This window comes from Muntiacus reevesi, chromosome 10 (assembly GCF_963930625.1).
Source record: "Muntiacus reevesi chromosome 10, mMunRee1.1, whole genome shotgun sequence".
In the NCBI taxonomy this organism is placed as follows: domain Eukaryota; kingdom Metazoa; phylum Chordata; class Mammalia; order Artiodactyla; family Cervidae; genus Muntiacus; species Muntiacus reevesi.
In genome coordinates this window covers 26,732,237-26,740,348 of record NC_089258.1, presented here as the reverse complement: position 1 = coordinate 26,740,348, position 8,112 = coordinate 26,732,237, and positions in this window count along the sequence as shown.

The window sequence follows — 8,112 nt, the reverse complement described above, 5'->3', positions numbered from 1 at the left end:
TATAATGGAATATAATCTGAGGAAAAAAAATAATTGAATCACTTTGCTCCTAAAACATCATATTGTAAATCAACTATACTTCATTTGTTTTTTAAACTGCAAAGCTTATCAGCCTGGCTCTCTGAATGCCTGTGCAAAGCATTGTTCTCCACCAACTTGAAATGTCTTGAACTCTTCTTGGAACTGAAAGTCAACCTGAAAGTATTTGAGCCATTATACATTCTGGAAACTTTGGTTACTGCGGTTGGCCCAACCAATGAATACAAGTGGATCAACTCCCAATTCACTAAATACCCTCTAGAGAATCATCCATGAGTACCCTCCTCCTAGATGAGTTAACCTCCCTGGCCCTGCACTCAGCCTCTGCTTGCTGGCTTCTCTTACCATGCGTGACTAAGATCCCAGCTTCTTATCTGCCAGTCCCATCTAAATATGCACAGCAGTCTATGAACTCAGGGATGGAAAAGCTGGATTTAAGGCAAGGAGATGAGGATGCATACACACACACAGCCCTGAGCCTGTTTCTCTAATCCGCTCATCCAGGAGTGGCTTGACTGGTATCCCTCAGTGAGGGAATCCAAGCCTGTAACTTCAGTTGTCACTCTGTGAAGAGATGACAGGATCCAAAAGAATTCCAATCAACATATTATTCACTTCCCTTGCTTTTCTAGAGTAGTTTGCTGTTGTTGCTGTGATAGATGTGGAAACTGCCTTCTTTAGGGTAATTAGGAACTTTTCAAACCAGATGGAACTTCTGTTAACCCAGGTTGTAAACACTGTTAGCAGTGTTCTGGATCCCTATCTGAAACATACTCTTCTGGCCATGCTTGAGATCCTTAGAACCTGAACCAGAAGAGTGCAGAGATGAGACACAAGGGAGAAGCACGGGAAACACAGGTAAGACCAGTGAATTACCATGACCATGGACCAACCGTTGCACTTTATTTGCCATGAAGGGAATTCCTTGATCAGAAGAAATGCTATGTGGAATACTATGGTGTATATGAGGTATTCTGTAAACCCAAGGATGATAGTTTTGGCAGAAGCATTGCATTTGGGGAAACCAAATCCATGTCCAAGGTGTCTGTCCCAGTAAGAGCAAAGTGCTGCCCCTTCCATGGTGGAAGCAGTCCAATGTAATCAAACTGGTGCCATGATGTAGGCTTAGTACTGCTCTCTATGGCTGGCAGATTGGGCATTCAGCAGCAGCTACAGCCAAGATGGCTGTGGAGAGAAGTCCATGTTGTTCAGCTCATATATAATCTCAATATAAATTGAGGATTGGCCTTTCCATTTTTTGAAAAAAAGATTATTGGAATTTTTATAGGGATTGCATTGGGGTCTGTAGAGTGCTTTGGGACATACTGTCATCTTAACAATATTAAAGTCTTCTAATGCATGAACATGGACTATCTTTCCATTTATTTGGGTCTCCTTTCATTTCTTTCAGTGAGGTTTTGTGTCTTAAATTTGCTGAAATTGCTCTGTGGCCTAACATGGACTATGATAGAGAATGTTCCATATGCCCTTGAGAAGTATGTTCTGCTGCTGTTCAAATATTCTGTATTTGTCTGTTAGGCCCATTTCCTCTATAATGTTGTCCAAACCCACTGTTTTCTTATTTACTGTCTATATAATCTATACATTGTTAAAAATAGAGGACTGAAGTTCCTACTATTATTATAGCATTTCTTACTCCCTTCAGACCTGTATTTGCTTCATATACTTAAGTGCTCTCATGTTGGGTGCATATAAATATATGTTATATCCTCTTAATGAATTGAATATCCTCTTAATGAATTGACCTCTTTATCATTAGCTATTGACCTTGTCTCTTGTTACTGTTTTTAACTTACAGTCTATTTTGTCTGATGTAAATATAGTTACCCCTGGTCTCTTGAGTTCTACTTACATGAAATATCTTTTTCTGTTCCCACTTTCAGCATATGCGTATCCTTAAAGTGTAAGTGAATCTTTCACCTCCAGCATATAGCTGGGTCTTATCTTCTTATCCATCTAGCCACTCTATGGCTTTCCATTGGATAATTTAATCCACTTACAAGTTATTTTTTGATGACTTACTAATCAAGAGAGGACTTACTAATGACATCTTATTTTTTTTGGATGTTTTGCAGTTCCCTTATCCTTTCCTCTTCTCCTGCTGCTTTCCTTTGTGAACTGATAATAATTCTTCATTTTGATACGCTTTGATTCTCTAAGCCTTACTTTTAGTTTATCTATTGTAGGTTCTGCTTTGTGGTTACTATGAGGCTTACATATTTTATAGATATATCAGTCTATTTTACACTGATAATGATTTATCTTCAATTATATACAAAACTACTTTTACTTCCCCTTTCATGTTTTCAATATCACAATTTACCTTTTTATATAATGTATTCATAAATTATTATTTTTAATACTTTTGTTCTTTAATATTTACACTAGAGTTAAGTGGTTAACACATCACTATATTACAGTATTAGGGTATTCTGATTTTGACTACATACTTACCTTTACATGTATATTTTCACGCTACTAATTAACAACTTTTCACATTTTCATGGTATTAATTAGCATCTTTTCATTTCAGCTTGAATAAGTTCTTTCAGCATTTCTTACAAGGCGGGGCAGTGGTGAGCCACTCCCTTCAGCTTTTGTCTGGGAAAGTACTTATATTGCCTTAATTAATGAGACACAACTTTGCCAGTGAGATATTATTGGCTGGCAGTTTTTTTCTTTCAGTTGTATATATTTCACTTTGAATATACCATACTACTCTCACATAGCCCTCAAAGTTCCTGCTGAGAAATCTGCCAGTAGGCCTATAGGAGTTCCCTGGTAAGTTCCCTTTCTTCCCTCTTGATGCTTTTAAGATTCTCTTTTTGTCTTTAATTTTTGACAGCTTTCTTATAATGTGCCTTGGAGAATATCACTTTAAGTTGGGACTGTTTGGTGACCTACAAGCTTCATGAATTTTAATATCCAAATTGTTCCCCAGATTTGGGACATTCTCTACCATTATTTCTTTAAATAAACTTTCTTTCTTCTTCTACCTCTCTTCTTCTTCTGGGACTCCAATAATTCATAGATTGTTTCTTTTTAATTTTGGTCAATTTCCACTTTTAGCATAATAGTAGCTAATCATTTCCCCACCCTAGCCCTCTTGCCAGGCATCCACACATGTGTTCCAGGAATAATCTGCACACAACTTGCAGGAGTCAGGGCTGGCAAAAAAGACTGCCTTCTAAGTATCAGGAATCTATGCTCTGCTTGCTGATTGATGTTTCTGATCACAAAGGTGCAAAGTAGGCAGCCATTTTTGTTTCACCACAACCCCCGCCCCCCGAATTAAATAACTTGTAGGGGATATAAAGGGCCAGTGCCCTTTTTCCTCTCTTCATTTTTCTCTCTTCACCCTTTTAGGATCCAGACATTAAAGGCTAGAACATTTAAAAACAATTGCATCTGTGGAAGAAATGAGAAAGTGACTGTTCATGCCCAATAAAAGGCATAGGCTGAAAACAGACATGAGAACACCTTATGTTTATACCTTGGGCTAACTCCTAACACAAAAATAATCTGCAACAAATACAAGACAAAACAAAATAATAAACAAAAACAATTTCTTATAAACCAGCAAACCCTAGGGAAGGGGGAGAACCTGATTTGCATTTACAACATTATTAGATCTAAATGTCCAGAAGTCAACAAAATTCACAAAAGAAACAGACAAGTGTGGCTCATTCAAAATAAAAAAATAATCAGAAACTGTCAGTGAAACAGACCTGGTGGCAGATTTACGAGATAAAGACTTTAAAAAAGTCTTAAAGATGCTCAAAGAATTAAGAGAAGATGTGGAGAAGCCAAGACAACAATGTGTAAAAAAAAAAAAAAAGAAAAGGAAATATCTATAGATGGAAAAGCTAAAAAACAAAAAGAAATTCTGTAGCAGAAAAGTACAATAATTGAAATTTAAAATTTACTTGAGAGAGGCAAAGACAAATTTGGGCAAGCAACAGAAATTATCAGCAAAATTGAAGATAGGACAATGAAAATTATTATAAGAATAGAAAGAAAAAAGACTGCAAAGTGAACAGAGCCTTCATGACTACCATCTAGCAGAACATTATCTACATTGTAGAAGTCTCAAATAGAAAAGAGAACAAGAAATAAGAGACAGCATTTGAAGAAAAAATGGTTGAAAACTTCCCAAATTTGATGAAAGACAAACATTTAAGAAGCTCAATGATCTCCAAGTAAGATCAACTCAAAGAAACTCAAACCAAGACACATTATAATCAAACTTTCAAAAGACAACCTTGAAAGCACCAAGAAAGAAGGAATTCATCATATATAAGCGATACTCAATAATACTGTCAGCAGATTTCTCATTAGAAATGTTGGAGGCCAGAAGAAGACCAACATATTCTAAATGTTAAAAGAAAAAAACTTGATAACCAAAAATTTTACATCCAGCATAAATATCCTTTAAAAGTGAGAGAGAAATCAAGACATTCTTAAATAAACAAAAATTCAGTTTGTTACCACTAAATCCTCCCTAAAAGAAATACTCAGGTGAGTTGCTGTGTGAAATGAAAGGATCCTCGATAGTAACTTGAGGTGATATAAAGAAATATAGAACTAATAAAGGTAAATAGATGTATAATGATAAAAGCTGATATTATTGTAATAATGGTGGACAAGTCCACATTTTGTTTTCCACAATCTAAGAGAGTGATATATCTTTTAAAAAAAATTATTAGTTCAAAAGTAATATTGTAACTATCATTTGTAACTCCACATTTGGCTTTCTACTTAAGAAGCTGATGCATTTATATTATTAGTTTATATTTGGGGGTACATAATGTATAAAGATGTAATTTTATGACATCAACAATCAAAAGGGGTGGAAACAGAGCAATTAAAAGAGCAGAGTTTTTATGTTATTGAAGTTTAGGTGGTATAAACTCAAATAAGAATGTTATACCTTCAGGATGTTAAATGGAATTTTCATGGCATCCAAAAACAAAATAGCTGTAGAATATATACAAAAGGAAATGGGAAAGGAACTTAAACATTTCACTACAAAAAAAATCAACTAAATGCAAAGGAAGACAGTAATGCAGGAAATGATGAATAAAAAGTTATGTGGCATGGATGAAACAAACAGAAAGTGACAAGAGAAAGTCCCTCTGCATCACTAATTGCAGGCATATCTCGTTTTACTGCACTTTACACTTATTGCGCTTTTTTTTTTAATTGAAGTCTGTTGGTAACTGCATAGTACAAGTCTGTCAGTGTATTTTTCCAAGAGCATCTGCTCATACTTTGTGTCTCTATGTCACATTTCAGTAATTCTCACAAAATTTCAAACTTTTTCATTTTCATTTGTTATGGTAATCTGTGATCAGTGATCTATGACATTACTATTACAAAAAGATTAATTTTCCTAAAGATGCAGATGATGGCTAGCATTGTTTAACAATAAAGTATAAACAGATTAAACTCCCCAATCAAAAGACAGAGATTGGTAGAATGGATTTTAAAAATGATCCAACCATATGCCCTCTATAATAGACTCACTTTAGACCCAAAGACAGAAAGACTGAAAGTGAAAGGATGGAAAAAGGCATGTAATGCAAATAATAATGAAAACAGAGCATGACAAAATAACTTTAAATCAAAAAAAGTTGTAAGAGACAAAGAAGGGCGTTATGCAGTAATAATTACACATTAAGGCAAGATCCAATAGAGCATGAAGATACAACTATCATTATTGTATTCACTATACTTATGTAGCTAAAACAGGCCATCAAAATACATAAAGAAAAAGTTGACAAAATTGAAGGGAGAAATAGACAGTTCTATAACAATAGTTGAAGACTTCAATACCCCATACTCATAATAATATTATAAGAAAATAGAAGACTTCAACAGCACAATAAACCAACTAGATCTAACAGACATATACAGAATATTCTACCCAATAAGAGCATATACATTCTTCTCAAGTGCACATGGGACACTTTCCAGGATAGAGTATATCTTAAGTCACAAGAGAGTTGAATAGATATTATGCAGTGTATCTTCTCCAATCACAACAGAATGAAATTTAAAAATCAGTAATAGGTTTAAATTGGAAAATCCACAAACTTGTGGAAATTAAATAGCACATTCTTAAACAATGGACCAAAGGTTAAATACAAGAGAAATTAGAAAATACTTCGAGACAAATGAAACTAAAATACAACATACCAGAACTTACAGAACACAGGGAACGCCAGGCAAAGGGAGAATTTTATAGCCCAAAATGCTTACATTCAAAACAAGAAAGATTTCAAATCAACAACCTAACTTTACAACCTAAAACACTATAAAAAGAACAAACTAAACCCAAGCTAGCAGAAAAAACAAAATAAAAAAGATTGTAGCAGCAATAGACAGAGAACAGAAAAATAATAATAAAAAGTAATGAAAACAAACCAACAAACCTTTAGCTAGATGAACTGAGAAAAAAAAAAAGAGAAGATTCAAATTACCAAAATCAGAAACGAAAGGAATAAGGGAATTCTAAAGGAATTAAAAAGGACTGTAAGAGAGTACCATAAGCAACTGTATACCAACAAATTGTATAACTTAGATGAACAAATTCCTAGAAACATAAAACCTGTGAAGACTAAATCACAAAGAAATGTAAAATCTGAGAAAACTTGTAACTAGTAAAGAGTAGTAAAAAAAAAAAAAATCCCAACAAAGAAAGCCCCAGATCTAATGACTTCACTGGTGAATTCTACCAAACACATAAAAGAACTAATACTAATCCTTTTCACACTTTTCCAAAAAATTAAAGATGAGGCAACACTTCCTAACTCATTCTATGAGAGGCCAGCATTATCCTGATACCAATGTTAAGCAACAACACTACAAGAAAAAACAAAACTATAAACCAATATCCCTTAAGAACAATGATGCAAAAATCAACAAAGCACCTCCAAGCCAAATTCAACAGCATACTAAAATGATCGTATACCATGACCAAGTGAGATTTATTCTTGGAATGCAAGGACGGTTGAACATAGGAAACTAATCAATGTAATACACTACATTAATCCTATGAAGGAAAAATCCCCAGATGATCACCTCAACAAATGCAGAAAAAGCATTTGACAAAACCCAACACATTTTCATTATTTTTATTGTGAATAACTATCACTGAATAAACTAGGAATTGGAGGAAACTACCTCAACATAATAAAAGCCATATAGGAAAAACATACAGAGAACATCATGCATGATAGTGAAAGACTGTAAGATTTTACACCAAAGATCAGAAAAAAAACAAAGTTGTTCACTTTTGCCACTTCTTTCAAATATAGTACTGGAAGTCCTAACCAAAGCAATTAGGAAAGAAAAGGAAATAAAAGGCATTCAAAATGGAAAGGAAGAAATAAAACTGTCTATCTGCTGATGGTGCTCTATGTAGAAAACTCTAAATGTCACAAAAAAGTTAAAAATAATGAATTCATCAAAAAGGCAGGAATAAAAATTAAACACACAAAAATTAATAGCATTTCTATACACTAAAAAAGAAACAATCTGAAAAGGAAATCATGAAAACAATTCCATTTACAATAGCATCAAAAAAGAAAAAAATGTTTAGTAATTAGCTTAACCAAGAAGGCGAGAGACATACACAATAAAAACTATAATAATATTGCTGAAAGAAGTTGAAGAAGACATAAATAAATGGAAACACATCTCATGTTTATGGATTAGAAGTATTAATAGTGTTTTCAATAATACCCATGACCTACAATAGAATTCCTGTCAATATCTTGATTTCTTTAGAAAAACTCATCCTAAAATTGATACGGAATCTCAAGCAACCCCAAACAGCCAAAACAATCTTGAAACAGAGCAAAGCTGCAGTACTTACATATTTCAAAACCTGCTCTTTTGTGACCCCATGGACTGTAGTCCGACAGACTCCTCTGTCCATGGGATTTTCCAGAAAAGAATACTGAAGTGGGTTGCCATTCCCTTCTCCAGGGGATCTTCCCGGCCCAGGGATTGAATCCAGGTCTCCTGCATTGGAGGCAGATTCTTTAC